We start from the raw sequence: 19460 nt of genomic DNA, 5'->3' as shown, positions 1-19460 counted from the left end.
AGGTGACAGGGCTAATATTCAAACCAGCCTGTGCTCCGAACCCCTGGCCTCTGTTGCCTCCCCTCTGAATACACTTGTATGTGGGCACTTTGATGGGACTCTACAGCCAAGGGAAAGCAAGCAGAACCTTGTCCCGAGCAGTGAGCTGGAGTCTGAGCCCCCTAGGAGTCAGGAGTCGGTCATACAAACAGACTGGGGGAAATGCTGCTGGATTTCTGGCAGAAAAGGACCTTAACCCATTCAATCCAAATCTCTCATTTTATAGATAAGAGAATTGAGTTTGGGAATGCGGAGGGAGCTTCCCAAGTGCCCACAAGGAAGCTCAAGTGTCCTGGCTTCTGGTTAAGATTCCAGGCTGTTGCACCTTGTTTAGGAATGATAGTCCATGCAGCTGCCCCCCTGGTGTGCCCATTTTCCTTTAAAAAACAAAAACAAAACAAAACAAACCTTGCCCAGCAACTTGGCCGTCTGCAATCGGAACTATAAAATGATTTGTACTCTTTGACCAAGTCATTTCACTCTTGGCAAAGTGAGGAGTGGGAGACTGCAAAGATGTTTTACTACTAACTTTAATAGTGAAGAGGGGAAACAGCCGCAAATCCTGACAAAACCATCACGCTCCCTGGGAGGCACGACGAGGAATTACAGAGTGATTAAAAATGACCCAGGTGTGGGGGCGCCTGGGTGGCTCAGTCAGTTGAGTGTCCGACTTCGGCTCGGGTCTTGATCCCAGGGTCTTGGGATCAACCCCCATATCGGGCTCTATGCTGAATGTGGAGATTAATTAAGATTCTTAAGAATTTAATGGGACACCTGGGTGGCTCAGTCGGTTGAGCGTCCAACTTCGGCTCAGGTCATGATCTCACAGTGTGTGGGTTTGAGCCCCGCGTCAGGCTCTGTGCTGACCATTAAAAAATGACCAATGTGTGAACTATATTGATAGGTAGAAAGTACTTTGCAGTGAAAAGAGCAGAATCCAAAGTAGTATGTATCCACTAATTACAATCACGTAAGAATCCCAGGGGTATTAAATATCAGAGGACAGTCAGCCACGGCGAGAACATTTCATAGTTCAATATTCTTCGTTTTTCTGTAAAGTTGCTTCATTTCATTGACGAAGAAGAAGAAAGACTTTGCTACAACCATTGTTCCTGTAGTGAAGTCTCTTATACTTCTAGGGGGAATGTAAGTGGGTGGAACTTGCTGGAAAACTAATTTGGCAACTTTATTTAGAACTTAAAAATGTTTCCAGTAATTTCATGTTTAGGGATAGAGTTTAGGGAAATCTTGTTTTTCCCCCCTTATGCTGTGACTTTTATTCCTGTGACTTATTCACTCTATAACTGGAAGCCTGTATCTCCCACCCCCCTCACCCATTTTACCCACCCCACCCCACCCCCTGCCTCCTCCCCTCTGGCAACCATCAGTTTTTTCTCTGTATGTGCAGGTCTGATTCTGCTTTAAGGAAATCTTTTGGGAAAAATATTTATAAATAAAATATCCGTTGAAGCAGTATTTGTGATCGCAAAAAAAAATGGCAACCATCTAAATGCCCCTCAATGGAATATTATGCAAAACATTAAAAATAATGTGATGAAATTTTAATGGCTGAGGAGAGGTGATCATCACTCTAGAAAAAGACTAGAAGGAAATGATAATAGTGATTATTTCTGGATGGGTGGAGCAAGGTAATTTATATTGTCTTTAATACTGTCTGAATTTTCTATTATGAGCATGCATTACTTTACCATCACCACCAGAAAAAAAAAGTTTGTTTTTTTTGAATGCCATTTGTAGGATGATTCTTTTTTTTTTTTTTTTCAACGTTTATTTATTTTTGGGACAGAGAGAGACAGAGCATGAACGGGGGAGGGGCAGAGAGAGAGGGAGACACAGAATCGGAAGCAGGCTCCAGGCTCTGAGCCATCAGCCCAGAGCCTGATGCGGGGCTTGAACTCATGGACCGCGAGATCGTGACCTGGCTGAAGTCGGACGCTTAACCGACTGCGCCACCCAGGCGCCCCTAGGATGATTCTTTGATTAACCCCACCTTCCTAAAACCATCCAGTGTTTTATTAATATTTGTGAAGTATCTGCTCTTTGTCAGTTCAATAGGTGATAGAATACAAAGTCCAACACCCTACAGATCATGCCTAGTTAAAAAAAAAATTTTTTTTTAATGTTTATTTTTGAGAGAGATGGAGACAGAGTGCGAGTGGGTTGGGGCAGAGAGAGAGGGAGACACAGAATCTGAAGCAGGCTTCAGGCTCCCAGCTGTCAGCACCAGAGCCCGACGCGGGGCTCGAACTCACAAGCTGTGAGATCATGACCTGAGCTGAAATTGGATGCTCAACCGACTGAACCACCCAGGCACCCCGGATCATGCCTCCTGTAAAGCCACTGGAGAAGACAAATTAATGATTATAGGTCCAAAGGATAGACGCAAATGACTCCTTTTTAAAATTCTCATCATTGGGCGCAACCACACACACCCAATAGGACATCTGGCAAACCACAAAGAGACTCTTACATGTAGAGAACAAATTGACGGTTGCTGGGCGGGGGCGCGGATGGGCTAACTGGGTGATGGGCGTTAAGGAGGGCACTTGTTGGGACAAGCATTGGGTATTTGTAAGTGATGAATCACTAAACTCTACTCCTGAAACCAATACCATACTGTGTGTTAACTAACGTGCATTTAAATTTAAAAAAAAAAAAAAAAAGGGAGCTGGAATTTACCCCTGGGCCAGATGGTACCTTTTGGTTCCTCTCTGCAAGAGTTCCTAAAGGTAGGTTCAATAAACGTATTTGAGGTAAGGCCACCCTGGTTCAAAGAAGAGATGGCACAGTCAGTTTCCCTGAGGCACCTGCTTCCTCCCAGGGGCTTAGACTGGCCTTTGGAAAACTGGAGAAGACACTTCTAAACCAGTAGGCCCCAGAGCAGTCAGATTCCCCAGGAAATTGGTCTGCAGTGCCCCAGGCATCCATGTCAACTTTTTGCTTGTCCTTTAATGCCCCACTTTACTGCACAAAGGATCTCTATTGAAAAGAAAAGAAAAAGGCTACGCTTAGAATGTGATGCTGAGAAGATTATTCTCTGTAGCAAGCCATCAAGTGCACATGCCCTAACATATTTTGCCTTTTCCCTATTGCTGGACATCTGTTTAGAAGATTTCGCTTGTATAAATATCGCAGTGATAAGCTTTTATCTTATGTGTTTATTTCTTTTTAATTTTTTTTTAATGTGTATTCATTTTCGAGAGACAGAGACAGAGCGCGAGTAAGGGAGGGGAGAGAGAGAGAGGGAGACACAGAATCCAAAGCAGGCTCCAGACCCTGAGCTGTCAGCACAGAGCCAGACGTGGGGCTCGAATCCACGGACCGGGAGAACCTGAGCTGAAGTCAGACGCTTAACCCACTGAGCCATCCAGGTGCCCCAGCTTTTTTTTTTTTTTTTCCCAATGTTTATTTATTTATTTTGAGAGAGAAAGAGCATGTGAGAGTGTGAGCAGGGGAGGGGCGGAGAAGGAAGGAGAGAGAGAATCCCAAGCAGGCTTCAAACTCGGCCAGGAACCCAACTCAGGGCCGGATCCCATGACCTGAGCCGAAATCACGAGTCGGATGCTCAACTGACTGAGCCACTCAGGTGCCCCCGGTTGAATACTGTTCTAAATGCATTTCCAAGTTAGACAAGAATCCATCAAATTCCAGTAGGATGTAGCCAGGAAGGGAGGCAGCAATGCAGTGGAAAGAATAAGGATTGGTATTTGAAAGACCTCCGACAGACCTCGTCCTGCTACTCCACCTACTGCTGTGTTATGTTGGATGTCATATGACCTTCTCTGGTCTCAAGATTCCTTGTCTAAAGTAAAGAAGCCAGATGCCTTCTGGCACTAGCAGTCCTATGCTTTTTTTTTGATGAAACTTTTACTCAAGACACCATATCTCTGGTATCCAGCTAAAGATAATGCTTTTGATAATAAGTCCATTTCTCTTAGTTGGAGTCCCCAACCGTCATATAAGGCAACTAAATTTGACAGCCTTATTCTACCGTTTTTGTTGTTGCAATTATTGAATCTTTTAAAAAACAATTATGACTTTCACCCCAAATTAATAGATTGTTAATCAAGTGAGCTTGGTTAAAGTAATTTGGCCTGGGGGGGCCTGGGTGGTTTAGTGGGTTAAGCGTCAGACTCTTAATTTTGGCTCTGGTCATGATCCCAGGGTCGTGGGATTGAGCCGGCATCGGGGCTTAAGATTCTCTTTCTCTCTGCCCCACTTGCACATTCTCTCTCTCTCTCTCTGTCTCTCTCCCCCCTCCCTCTCTCTCTCAAATAAATAAAATATATAGATAAATAAATAGAAAGAAATAAACAAATAAAGTAGCTTGGCCTGACCAATGTTATTCACTAAGATAATATGTGTGTGGCATTTTTATACAACATGTGTCCTCTGATCCTCATTATTAAAAAAAAAAAAAATAGGTAGATCAGTCAGAAATCTCCATTTCATTCTGAGAAAACCAAGGGTCAGAAAGGCTATGAGAACCAACAGTCTGCAGCCAAGTGACAGAATCGGAATATTAACTTGGTCTATGACTGCTTTTGATTTGTGACCACCCATAAGAAGGTTCCCCAAAGCCCAGATCCACTGCTCCTGGACTTGGGACCTAGGCCTGGCCAACTGTCTCATTCCTCTGACAACAGTAATTGGCCCAAGGGTTAGACCTACAGCTTGCAGCCCATTAGAGTCATTCCCTAGGATTAATCCATGGACATAGAGAGGGGGGCGGGGAGCATTCTTTCTGCTGGGACTGTTTAGCAGGCTCAGCCGTGCTTTCTGTCACATGGAGAAGACCTTTCTGCAGTAAGAGAGAATCAGGCCAACAGGGAAAGAAAAGCAGAGACATTAGAAAGTGTTGAATTGCTGCTTCCAGAGGCCCTGGTTTCCGGAGCTGTTCAGTTTCTGTGACCTATCAGGCTAGTCTTCCAGGCTAGGTGAACCCATAAATTTCTTTTTTCCCATATACTAGTTAGAATAAAGAAATGAGCCCAGAACCTCTGGCTCTCAGGCCAGGGTCCTTTTTTCCAGTGTTAATATTAGCAGTGAGGGGGCACCTGGGTGGCTCAGTCAGTTAAGCGTCTGACTTTGGCTCAGGTCGTGATCTCACAGTTCGTGGGTTCGAGCCCCGTGATGGGCTCTGTGCTGACAGCTCAGAGCCTGGAGCCTGCTTCGGATTCCGTGTCTCCCTGTCTCTCTCTGCTCCTCCCTCATTCATGCTCCGTCTCTTAAAAATAAATTTTAAAAAGTTAAGAAAAAAATAAAAATAGCAGTGAGGACTTGAGCACTTGAGTTGTGTCACACGGTGTGCTCAACACTTCACTTATTTACTGTACCAGAACAGAAGTTTTCATCCAGAAAGGCTACATAGGAAAGCCCAGAAAAGAGAAACTCCTTCACCAAGTACTGTGGCATCTAAACTATCTTTTAAGAACTGGGTTAGAGTTTTTATAAAAATGCGGCCAAGTGATTCAGCCCTGGCAGAGGAGATGCCTCACTGTGCGGGGAGGGCTCTAGACTTGCCATTCCCTTCTACAGTGGTGGAGCCGGTCTGTCCCCTGCTTCCTTCCTGCTGCTCAAGATTTCTTCTTTCTAATCAGCCATTCTGACTCAACGTGCGTTGCGTTGTTGAGAGAATGGCCCAATATAAGTGCAAGATCTCCCCATTGCTAAACCATTTTTTTTTTTTAATTTCTAACTCACTGCTCTTTCTTTTTTTAGGTTTTATTTTATTTATTTTGAGAGAGAGAGAGAGAGAGAGCACGCGCGTGAGTGCTTGAGAGCACGTGCAGGGGAGGGGCAGAGAAAGAGAAGGAGAGAGAGAATCCCAAGCAGGCTCTACACTGTCAGCGCAGGGCCCGGCTCAGGCCTCGACCTCACGAACTTTGAGATCATGACCTGAGCCGAAATCAAGAGTTGGGCACTTAACCAACTGGGCCGCCCAGGCTCCTTTCGTAATTGAGGTTTAATTGACGTATAACGTTCACACCATTAAACTTAATTACTTTCAGGCTTCCTGCTGGAAACAGGAAGAGCGTTTCTCATTAAATTTATATGTGTAGTCCAGACCGTGATTTGGAGCTTCTAACTCACGTAACCAGTGCCTTCTTGCCACTTCGGCTGGGATGTCGTAACATTATATCCGAATTAAGATGGCTGTCTCCCGCTTCACCTCCCAAACCATTCCCCTCCTGCTCTCTTCCCCATCTTTGTAAATGCTCTGTTCCCTCAGCGAATAAGCTAAAGACCTGGGAGTCATTTTTGAAACTTCACTTCCCGTCCTGCCACACAGCTCCAGAAATATCGTTAAGTTTCCTTTTCCTCAGTCTCCGGGGTCTCCACTGTACCCAAGCTATTGTCACTAGCGTGGATTCCTGCAGTGGTCTCCTGATGAGCCTTCCTGCTTCATCCACATTTGGCTCCCTCCCATCCATTCACAGCACAGCTTGAGTGATCCTTGAGAATTCAAGACCGTGTCAGTTTCCTGCTTAAAACCTGGCATTGGTTTCCTACAGCGCTCGAGATAAAATTCCTACTCCTGTGGCCCTGCCTACCTCTCCAGTCTCATCGGGTGACTCTCTTCCCTCCCTAAGTAAGTACTCTATAGCCACAATGGCCTTTCTCTTTCTGAAATATGCTAAGCTCATTCCTGAATTAGAGCTCTGGCATATGGCTGTTCCTTCTGCCTGAAACGTGATCCCCTGTTTCTCACGCGATGGCCTTCTTCTCAACCATCTGTTCCCCACATAAATTTCATTTCTCCAAATGTTCCTTCCATGACTACTACTCTTTCTAAGGAAGGTGCTCCCCCGTGCTGCCCTCATGATTTTAACATCATCTGGTTTGTTTTTTTTTTTTTCCCCTAGGATTTGTAATTAATTTATTCTTTCTTTGCCAATTTTCTGTCTCCCTGACTGGATGATAAACTTAATGAGGGAGAGGCTTTGTCTTGTTCACTGTGGTATCCCTAATATGTACTAGTGCAATTAGTTGGGTGAATGAATAAAATCATCAAGAAAAAGATAAGCCAAAATGAGCAACATCAACAGGAAGTCATAAGAAAAAAAATGTATACAAAGCCAATAAACATGAAAGAATGATCAAACTCCATCACATAATTAAAAAGGAGGTGGGCAGGGGGTGGTGCGATGGGGGAGCCTGCATGGCTCAGTCGGTTGAGCATCGGACTCGATTTTGGCTCAGGTCATGATCTCACTGTTTGTGAATTCGAGCCTGGAGTCAGGCTCTGTGCTGACAGTGTGGAGCCTGCTTTAGATTCTCTCTCTCTCCATCTCTCTCTGCCTCTCTCCCCGGCTCTCTCTCTCTCTCTCTCTCAAAAAAAATAAAAATTTTTTAAAAAGGTGGCGTGGACTTTTCATGTATGAGATTGGCAAACTTTGGAGGTTTGACCATATCTCTTACGCTTGGCAAGAGTTTGAGAAAACAGATTGTGAGATGGTAAATCAGTGCAGCGTTTTTAGAAAGTATGTGGCAAGATCTATCGAATCACAAAGGCACATATCCATTGACCCAGGAATAGCAGGGATAGACTTGCACACGAAGGCAAGTAAATATGTTATCGAATGTTCATTGTATCTTTTTGTGTAATAGTAAGACTATGGAATAATTACAACTAACATTTTTGAGTATTCACTGTGTTCTAGGAACTGTTCTAAGCATTTCACATACAGTATCTCATAACTCTATGAAGTGGTTGTTATTATATCCCATTTAGTAAGTGGGGAAATTAGCTGGTAAATTCCCCAAGGACTGACAGCCAATAGGTGGCACATCTAGGAACTTAACGTGGAGGTGCACATTTAATCATTAATGCGGGGCGCCTGTGTGGCTCAGCTGTTTAAGCATCCAACTCTTGATTTCAGCTCAGGACATGATCTCACAGCTGTGGGATTGAGCCCCATGTCACACGCCTCACTGGGCATGGGGTCTGCTTGGGATTCTCTCTCTCCTTCTCTTTCTGCCCCTATCTCATGTGCATGCTCTCTCTCTCAAATGAATAAACATTTTTTTTTAAAAACTGCTAGAAACATACAAAAACATCAATGCTGCACTATTGTTTCGAACAACTTAAATGTCTGTCAAAGTAGGGAACAAGTTACATAAATATGGTGTTGGAAATTCTACGTTGTATGGCCCTCCCACCATAAAGAATTATAAAACTGGACGAAATATATGAAGCGACTGTTTTTGGACATCATACAATAAGCAGTGCAAGATTGTGATTCCCCAGTGAAAGGAGGCATACAAAGTGAACCCCACTATCTCTCTGGCTTTCTGCCTAATGATACTTTCTGATGCTGCAGTGAGGTGGCATCCAAGCAGAACACAGAGATTTATTTTAACATCTGAAGCTGTTGAGGCACCTGGGATTTCTGGGTCATGGTATTAGAGAGAAGAGTGTACAGAAATGGAGCTCCAGAAATCTGCTCCATGGGTCTTCTTAAGTTTTTAGGCAAAAACTAAAGACTTAATGTGCAGGGTGAGACTTCACAAGTCTGGCAGAGAACAGCTACTGGGTGTCACAGTACTGAGAGACATAGGAGTCCTATTAGCCAAAATCAGGAGACCTCCATAAATACTCTGTGCTTTCAGCAGAGGACCCAGAAAGGCCATGCATTAGGAGTAGGACTACCCTGGCCCTAGACTACGTGTCATTCTAGACCTTTCCAATAAAGTTTAGAAAAAGGCCTCAAAAGAATCAGGATTACCTACCAGTAAGTTAACTGTTGATCAGGACAAGACACAACAGAAGTGCCCGGCTAGCTCAGTCAGTAGAACAGGCAACTCTTAATCTCAGCATCATGAGTTCAAGCCCCACATTGGATGTAGAGCCTACTTAAAAAAAAAAAAAAAAATTTTTTTAAAAGAACAAAACACAACCTCTTTTAAAGGAAGGCAGCTAAATCCTGACACTCAAAATTTAACATTCATGGGGTGCCTGCATGGCACATTTGGTTGGGCATCCGGCTCTTGATTTCAGTTCAGGTCATGATCTCACAGTTCATGGGATCAAGTCCCACCTTGGGCTCCATGATGACAGCACAGAGCCTGCTTGGGATTCTGTCTCCCTCTCTTTCTGCCTCCACCCTCTCAAAAATAAATAAACATTTAAAAAAAATAGCATTCACAATGTCCAGCATAAAATGTAAAATTTCTGGATATGAAAAAAATCAGAAAAATGTGATCCATAACAGGATTTTTAAAAGACAATAGAAATTGACCTATAGATGACAAATGTTGTAAAGAGAGGACAGGAACTTTTAAACAGCTATTATAAATATACTTAAGGACTTAAAGGAAAAGATTTCCATATGGGGTAAGCAGATGGAAAAGCTTACTAAAGAATTAGAAACAATAAAAAAAGAAATAGAAATTTGGGAACTGAAAAATACAGCATCTGAAATATAAATTCTTTGGGTAGAATTAATAGCACGTTGGAAACTACAGAAGGAAGGGTCAGTGGAATTGAAGACAAGAGCATAGGAATTATCCAGAGTGATGCTCACAGAGGGGAAAAATAGTCTGGGGGAAAAGGAAAGAAAGAAAGGGAGGGAGGGAGGGAGGGAGGGAGGGAGGAAGGAAGGAAGGAAGGAAAGAAGGAAGGAAGAAAGAAAGGAGGGAGGGAGGGATGAAGGAAGGAAGAAAGAGAGAGAAAAAAAGGACAATGATCATTGGACAGTACCAAATGGTCTAACATATATAATTGCAGTCTTAGAATAAGAGAAGAAAATGATTGAGTCAGAAAAAAACATTTAAAGAAATAATGGCCAAAATGTTTCTAGATTTGAAAAAATATCAATTCACAGATCCTACAAGCTCAGTGAACACCAAGCAGGAAACAGTACAAAGAAAATCATACCTAGGCACATCATAGTCAAACTGCTAAAAATAAAAAATAAAATCCTGAAAGTACTTAGAGGAGAAAATATATATTACAGATAGGAGAACAATAAGAATTATCACTGATTTTTCACCAGAAATAATGCTATCCAGAAGACAATGGAAAAAATACTGTCAACCTAGGAATCTATATCCAGTGAAAATATTCTTGGAAAAAATATATATGTAATGTACATATGACAAATTGTAAGAGGACTGAAATCATACAGAGTATATTCTTTGACCACAACAGTGTTAATTTAGGAGTTGATTACAGCAAGACTGATAGTAGTGGTGGTTGTGGGGATGTTTAAGAGGTATATGGGAACTCTCTAGTTTTCACTCCGTTTTGCTGTGGACCTCAAACTACTCTAAAAATAGTCTACTTAAAAAATGAAAGAAAAATAAAAATATTCTCAGACAAAAAGGCTGAGAGAATTTACCAGTAGGTTTTCACTACAAGAAATGAAGTTAAATGAAGTTCTTCAGGTTAAAAGAAAAGGATGCAAGATGGAATCTGGGGTGTACATGAGGGAATGTGAAGTACCAGAAATGAGGCATATGTGCGTAAATAAAAAAATGTTTTTCCTCATTTATTAAGCTTCTTGTAAAAGATAATTAACTGTTTAAAGAAAAAAAGATATAATACTATATTGTAAAGTTTATGACATAATGTAAAATTCTTGCATTACATGTGAAGTGATATATATCATGGTAGACTGTGCTCAGTTATGAATGTATATTGCACTTCTTGGAGCAACCTTTAAAACAAAGAAGTATATCTAAAAAGCTAATGGAGGAGATAAAATGAAACACAAAAGAAAAAAAGCAAGAGAAGAGGGATAAAGGAACAAAATATGGAAGAGACAAAGGGAAAACAAATAGTAAAATGATAGACTTAAATTAGCCATATCAGTAATTACACTACATGTAAATGGATCATATATTCCAGGTTGTCAAACTGAATAAAAGAGCAAGATTCGGTTATATACAAGAGTTTCATATATACTGACATAGATAAGTAAAAGAATGGAAAAAGATATACCACAGAAATTCTGATCATAAGAAAGGTGGAGGGGCACCTGGGTGGCTCAGTCACTTAAGCGTCTGACTTCTGCTCAGGTCATGATCTCGCAGTTCATGAGTTCAAGCCCCACTTTGAGCTCTGTGCTGACAGCTCAGAGCCTGGAGCCTACTTTGGATTCTGTGTCTCTCCCTGTCTCTGCCCCTCCCCTGCTCGCGCTCTGTCTCTCTCTCTCTCTCAAAAATAAATAAACATAAAAAAAGAAAGAAAAAAGAAGAAGGCTGGAGTGGCAATATTAATTGATATCATATAAAATAATGAAGAAAAAATTCATCAAGAAGAAATAAAAATCCAAAATTTATATGCAATTAATAACAGAGCTTTAAAAGACATGAAGCAAAAATTGACAGAACTAAAGGGAGAAGTAGAAAAACCCATAATAATAGTTAGAGGTTTTAATACTTCCTCTGTAATTTATAGAACACACACAAAAAAACTAGTAAAGATATAGAATATTTGACCAATACCATCAACCACCTTGACCGATTGACATTTATCAAACACTGCATCAAATAACTACTAAATGCATATTCTTTTCAAGAATACGTTGAACATTCTTTAAATTAGACTATGTGCCATAAAATAAATATATAACTAATTGTAAAACAATTGAAATCATGCAGAGTATATACTCTTTCACCACAGCAGTGTTAACTTTGGAGTTGATTACAACAAAATGTTCAGAAAACCCCCAAATAATGAAGAAATTAACATATTACCAGATAACTCATAAATCAAAGAAATCACAAGGAATTAGAAAATATTTCAGGGTGCCTGGGTGGCTCAGCTGGTTGAGAGTCTGACTCTTGATTTTGGCTCAGGTCATGATCTCATGATTTGTGAGATCAAGCCCCACATTGGGCTCTGTGCTGACAATGCAGAGCCTGCCTGGGATTCTCTCTGCCTCTCTCTCCATGCCTCCCCTGCTCATGTTCTCTCTTTCAAATTAAATAAATAAACACTTTTAAAAAAGAAAGAAAAATATCTTGAGCTGAATGATAATGAAAACACAATATATCAAAAATTGTAGGATACATGTAAAGCAGTGCTTAGAGAAAACATATGGCTTTAAAGGCTTATTTTGGAAAAGAAGTATAAAAATCAGTGAAATATAAAATACAAGTAGAGAATACCAATACAATAAAAATTTAGTTTTTTGAAAAAATAAAACAAAATTGATAAATTAATACAACAAAATTTAGTTTTTTGGAAAAAAAATTGATAGATCTCTGGCAAGAATGATGAAGGAAAAAAAGAAAGCACAAATTACCAACATTAAAAATGAAAAAGGAGACATTACTACAGATCTTTCAGACTTAAAAAAGTAGTAAGGGAACACTATGAATAATTTTGTTTAATAAACAACTTAGATGGACAAATTCCATCAAATAACAACTTAATGAAATGAACATTTAGAAAACCTTAATCTAAATATCCCCATATTAGAAAAACAACATTTTAATCTTCCCATAAAACCCAGGGTTCCTCACTGGTTAAGTCCATCAAATGTTTAAGGAAGAAGTAATAGCAATCCTACATGGATACTCTTGAATAATAGAGAAAGGAATATCATTTTAGAAAGCCAGTGTAACCCTGACCAAAATCTGAACAAAGACATTACAAGAACAAGAAATTCCAAACCAATATTCCTTATAAACATAAGCATAAAATTTCCTATTAAAATATTAGGAAATCAAATCAGCAATATATAAAAAAGATCTAAAGTGCAGTTTATCTCAAGAATGTAAGGCTGGCTTAAAATTTGAAAATCAATGCAATTCAACACATTATCAGAATAAAAGAGAAAAACTGAACAATAATTTTACAGTAGATACTAATTAAAGCATTTCATAAAATTCAACATCTTTCATTATAGAAACCTCCAAAAACCTAGGAATAGAAAGGAACTCCCTTAATCTGGTAAAGGCATCTATGAAAAACTTACAGCTAACATGCTTAATGGTGAAAGACTAAATGCTCTCTCTCTCGCGCTCTCGCTCGCTCTCTCTCTCTCTCAGACAAAAAAGAAAACAAGAATGTCTGTTCTCACTACTTCTGTTCAACATTGTACTGGACAGTCTACCCAGCTGCATAGGCAAGAGAAAAAAAGTTTGAAAAGGAAAAAGTGAAACTTAATATTCACAGACAAGGTGATGTGTATGTAGAAAACTCTATGGAACCTACAAAAACAAAACCAAAAAACCTGCCATTAGCACTAATAATTTAACAAGTTCACAGGATACAAGGCCAATATATAAAAATCAATTGTATTTCTGTATACTAGCAAAGAAAAAATGGAAAATGAAATTTAAAACTACCATTTACAGTAGGAGCAAATGTATGAAATATTTAGGGATATATTTTAAAAGAGATATAAAAAGTCTTTATAATGAAAATAATTTGACATCTCCATGTGAATGTCTAATAGGTACTTCAAACATAATGTTAAAAATGGAATTTTTGATTTTTTATTCCTACATCTACTCCATTGCCCCATCTGGGAGATGGTATCATTATCTACCTAGTTCTCAGGCCAGAGACCAGAGCCTTCCTTGATTTCTCTGAGTCCTTCATCACCACCACCACCCCTTCCCTGATACATCCAATTCATTCATAGGTCTTGATTCTACCTCCAGAAGATTCTGAATTTATCCACTTCCCTACACTGCCAGCATTTCTGCCCTTATTAAAGCCACTTCTATCTTCTGTCTGGAATTCTACAATAGTCTTCTAACTGGGCTCCATGTTTCTAATCTTGCCCCTTTGAAATCCATTCTTTACACATAAACCAAAGTAATTTTTTTTTAATGTTTATTTTGAGAGAGAGAGAGAACCAGCAGGGAAGGGGCAGAGAGAAGGGAAGAGAGAATCCGAAGTAGGCTCCACGTTGCTAGCGCAGACTCTGAGGCAGGGCTCAATCCCACAAACTGTGACCTGAGCTGAAACCAAGAGTTGGTTGTTCAACCAACTGAGCCACCCAGGCGCCCCAGCCAAAGTAATCTTAAAAAAAAATAAAATAAAAAGACAGATAATTCCACCCCCCCCTGCTTAAAACCCCTCCTAGTGATTTCTCAGTGTACTTGAAATATAAACACCTTGCCAAGAATTTGAAGATACTTTTAAAAATTTTTAATGTTTTATTTATTTATTATTTTTGAGAGAGAGAGGCAGAGTGTGAGCTGAGGAGGGGCAGAGAGAGAGGGAGACACAGAATCCCAAGCAGGCTCCAGGCTCTGAGCTGTCAACACAGAGCCCGATGCCGGGCTCGAACCCACGAGCCATGAGATCACGACCTGAGCCGAAGTCGGACGCTCAACCGACGGAGCCACCCAGGCGCCCTCCACTTTTGAGATCTTGAGTGATCTGGGCACTGCTTCACTCTCAAACCCCATTGACAACTGGTTCCCATGCAGTCACCGTACATTCCAGCCACAGAGTTCTTCTAACAGCCTAGACACTCCGAATTCACCACCCTTTTATTCTCTCTTCTTGGAATGCTCTCCCTCAACATTTTGTAAGTCTGGCTCCTTTTTCAGTTCTTAGCTTAAATAAATGTGCTTATACCTCAAAAAGGCCTTCCTTGCCTTCCTGCAATGTTCCAGATTAGATGAGAGGTCAGCAAAAAGTGAACACACGTGCGCGCACACATGCACATACGCTCCTAAAAATTCCTAATTTATTTAGCCTATGATACAGGATTTGTAGGAGGTGCTATAGCTACGGAGTGGAGGTGTGCATCTCTCTCAGCTTTTCACTTGCTTCCTGATCCTTCTGCACAAGGAGGGTCCTCCAGAATTGAGAAGGAAACCAAATTCTTGTCACATCACTACTTTTTTAAACCCAGGCTTACACCATCAAGTGGGAAGACTACACTAACAATCTGTGTGTTTCCATTTAAGGGCATCTTTATATACCCTGGCTCTGCTAGTTCTTAACCATACTCTGTACCAGCAAGACTGCATCCTCACCCACGGGATGGACCACATCTTTGCTTCCAGCTCTCTAACACCACACGTAACCTGTCTCTCTATGGCATCCCCATATCTTCCTGCCTTCTATCAATTGCTGTCTATTACCTGATTTTTGTTTCTTCACAGCACATATTGCTGTCAGAAGTTGTTTGTTGTCTGTCTGCCCCACTAAAATATAAAGACCATGACAGCAAGACCTTTTTCTTTCTTGTACACGGCTGTCCTTCCAACATGTAGAACAGCACCCGCCACATAGTAGCTATTCAGTAGGTATTTGTGGACTGAATGAGTGCTCACCTCCTACGTCCAGTCTTGCCACTCTCTAATTCCCTTTCTCCCATGGCCAGCCAACCTCATGGCTGTTCAGTGCCTTGAGATAAAGCCCAACTCCTTAACATAACTTGCAAGGCCCTTTGTGAGCTATGCCTCCTTGCCCCTCCAGTCGTATCTTTCTTCTAGTATGGAATTCTCCCTCTACTCCTCCAGCCCTTGACTGTCTCTGTGCTCCAGACCTACTGAACTTCTTTCACATTCTCAAAACTGCCAAGTTCTCTCTCACTTCTGTGCCTTCAGCGGTCTCTTCTCACGTCCAGAAACATTTTGCTATCACTCCTCACTCCCTTTTCACCTAATTCCACACAAACTTCTTGGCTCTCAGGTCACTCTAGAACCTGTATCTCTCCTTAATGCTCAGGCTTTAATTCACTATCTTGTAACTATTGTGTAGTGGCTGTGTCGCCTCCATACTGGGATCTCCATGAGACTAGGGCTATTCCATTTAATTATACATATGTTTACACACACACATGCCTGCACACACACACGAATCCTGAAGAATGTTCACAGTGCTAGTAAAGGCGGTTGCTTCTGGGTAGACAGGCTAAGCATTTTTTTAATGTTTTACAAATGCTTGTCTGTATTTTCTGATTTTCAAAATGAACATTTCTTGTGCTACTAATAAAAAATAATAACACAATTTCAAGACTTAACTATAAAGCTACAGTAATCATAAGAGTGTAGTATTGGCAAAATAATAAACAAATTAAATCAATGGAACAGAGTAGAGTCTAGAAATAGACCCACACAAATATAGTCACTGTTGTTGTTTTTCTAAGTTTATTTATTTATTTTGAGAGAGAGAGAGAGAGCAGGGGAGGGCAGAGAGAGGGAAAGGGAGAATTCCAAGCAGGCTCCACTCTCAGCACAGAGCTCAACACGGGGCTCGGTCTCATGACCACGAGATCACAACCCGAGCCAATATCAAGAGTCAGACATTTAACCTACTAAGCCACCCAAGTGCCCCATATAGTCACTAGTTTTTGACAGAGAAGCAAAGGCATACAGTGGAGAAAAGATGGTTCTCAACAAATGGTGTTGGCACAACTGGACATTGACATACAAGAAAAATGAATCTAGGCACAGAGCTTAGACCCTTCACAAAAATTAACTCAAAATGGATTATAGACTTAAGTGTGAAATACAAAATTATAAAACTCCTAGAAAATAACATGAGAAAATCTAGATGATTTCAGGTTTGGCGATGGCATTTACATATAACACCAAAGGCATGATCCATGAAAGAAATAATTGATAAACTGGACTTTATTAAAATTTAAAACTTATGTTCTGTGAAAGACACTGTCAAGAAAATGAGAAGACAAGCCACAGACTTGGAAAAAATGTTTACAAAAGACATATCCGATACAGGACTGTTACCTAAAATATACAGAGAACTCCTAAAACTCAAAAATTAAAGAAAAAAATGGGAGAAAATATTTGTAAACCATATATATGATAAGGGGTTAATATCTAAAATATGTAAGGAACCCATACAACTCAATAGCAAAAGAAACACATAATCCAATTTAAAAATGGGCAAAGGGCCTGTATAGAGATTTTTTCCAAAGAAGATATACAAGTGGCCAACAGGTACATGAACAGGTGCTCAACATAACTAATTGTCAGGGAAACACCAATGAAAACCAGAATGAGATACTACTTCACACCTGTTCGGATGGCTGTTCTCAAAAAGACAAGACATAACAAGTGTTGGTGAGGATATGGAGAAAGAGGGACCCTTGTGTGCTGTCGGTAGGAATGTTGTTGGTATGGGAACCAATATGGAAGTTTCTCAAAAAATTAAAAATATAGCTACCATATGATCCAGCAATCCCACTTTGGATTCAGAGGAGATGAAGTCATTATCTTGAAGAGATAATCTGCCCACCAATAATGGCATTATTCACGATAGCCAAGACATGAAAATAACCCAAGTATATGTTGATGGATGAATGGATACAAAATAATGTGGCATACACAATATAATATTATTCAGTCACAAACAAAGGAGGAACTCTTGCCATTTGTGACAACATGGATGGGCCTTGAGGGCATTATTCTAAGTGAAATAAGCCAAACAATAAAAGACAAATACTGTGTGATCTCACTTCTATGTGGAATCTAAAAAAAAAACCAAACTCATAGAAACAGAAAGTAGATTGATGGGGGGATGAGGAAAATGGGTAATGGTAGTCAAGGGTATGAAAAATTCATCCAGTTGTAGGATGAATAAGTTTTGGGGCTCTAATGTACAGCAGAGTGACTATAATCAACAATACTATATTGTATATTTGAAAGTTGCTACGAAAGTAGATCTTAAATGTTCTCACCGCACACACACACACACACACACACACACACACACACACACCAAGGTAACTGAGGTGATGGATATGTTAACCAACCCTATTGTGATAATCATTTTGCCATATATATGTATATCAAATCATCATGTTGTACATCTTGAACTTGTACAATGCCATACATCAAACATATCCCATAAAACTGGAAAAAATAAGAAAACAAACAACTTGATTTAAAAATGGGCGAAAGCCTTGACCAGACACCAGACAAGATATACAGATGGCAATAAGCATACGAAAAGATGCTCAACATCATATGTAGCTAGAGAATTGCAATTAAAACATCAGTGAGATGCCACTACACACCTCTTAGAATGGCAAAAATCCAAAACACCTATATTACTAAATGCTGCCAATGATGTAGAACCACAGGAATTCTTATTCACTGCTTGGTAGAAATGCAGAATGGTACAGCCGCCTTGTAAGGCAGTTTAGCAATTTTTTACAAAGCTAAACATCGTCTTACCACATGATCCGGGCATTGCACTCCTAGGTATTTACTCAACTGAGTTGAAAACTTATGTCTACACAAAAATATGCAACCAATGTTTACAGCACTAAAACCAATGTTTGGCTTTATTCATAATTACCAAAAACTGAAAGTAACCAAGATGTCCTTCAGTAAGTGAATGGACGGACAAACTATGGTCTTTTTATTTATTTATTATTTTTTTTTTAATTTTTTTTTCAACGTTTTTTTAAATTTATTTTTGGGACAGAGAGAGACAGAGCATGAACGGGGGAGGGGCAGAGAGAGAGGGAAACACAGAATCGGAAACAGGCTCCAGGCTCTGAGCCATCAGCCCAGAGCCCGACGCAGGGCTCGAACTCACGGACCGCGAGATCGTGACCTGGCTGAAGTCGGACGCTTAACCGACTGCGCCACCCAGGCGCCCCAAACTATGGTCTTTTTAATGCTAAAAAGAAAACGAGGTATCAAGCCTCATTTGAATGCATATTGCTAAGTGGAAGGAACTTAAATGCATATTGCTAAGTGGAAGGAACCAGACTTAGTCTACTCAGGCTGATATAACAGAAATACCACAGACTGGATATCTTTAAAACAACAGAAATTTCTCATAATTCTGGAGGCTGGGAAGTCCAAGATCAAGGTGCTGACAGAATGGGTGTCTAGTGAAGGGGTCCACTTCCTAGATGGCTGTCTTTTTGCTTTCACCTCCATGGCTGGAGGGTTGAGAGTTTCTTTTATAAGGACCCATTCATTTTTCTATCCCATTCATGAGAGCTCCACCCTAATGACCTAATCACCTTCCAAAGGCGCCATCTCCAAATACCATCACATTGGGGATCAGGTCCAACATAATGAATTTTGAGGGAGATACAAATATTCAGTCCATTGCATACTGTATGATACCAATTACATGACATACTGGAAAAGGCAAAATTCTGGAGACAATGAAAAGATCAGTGGTTGCTAGGGATTAGTGGGACAGGGAAGGATAAAAAGGTGGAGCATGGAGGGTTTTTAGGGCAATAGAACTATTCTGTATGATACTGTAATGGTAGATACATGTCATGATGCATTTGTCCAAACCCATAGAGTGTACAGCCCCAGGAGTGGACCCTAAACTATGGACTTTGGGTGATAATGATGTGTCAATACAGGTTAATCAGTTGTAACAAATGTACCACTGGTGGGGGATGTTGATAGTGGGGGAGGCTGTGTGCATGTAGGGACAGGGATTATGTGGGAACTCTCTATACTTCCTGCTCGATTTTGCT

At 40.5% G+C, this 19460-nt stretch overlaps 1 long non-coding RNA gene across 1 annotated transcript in view; it reads left to right on the top strand.

The window, feature by feature from the left end:
- LOC106986970 (uncharacterized) overlaps positions 1-19460 on the top strand; it is a 52998-nt gene that overhangs the window by 1225 nt on the left and 32313 nt on the right. The window lies entirely within an intron of this gene.

This window comes from Acinonyx jubatus, chromosome D1 (genome assembly GCF_027475565.1).
Source record: "Acinonyx jubatus isolate Ajub_Pintada_27869175 chromosome D1, VMU_Ajub_asm_v1.0, whole genome shotgun sequence".
Lineage (NCBI taxonomy): Eukaryota > Metazoa > Chordata > Mammalia > Carnivora > Felidae > Acinonyx > Acinonyx jubatus.
Note: the sequence above shows the minus strand (reverse complement) of the source record. Positions and strands in the feature narration are given on the sequence as shown.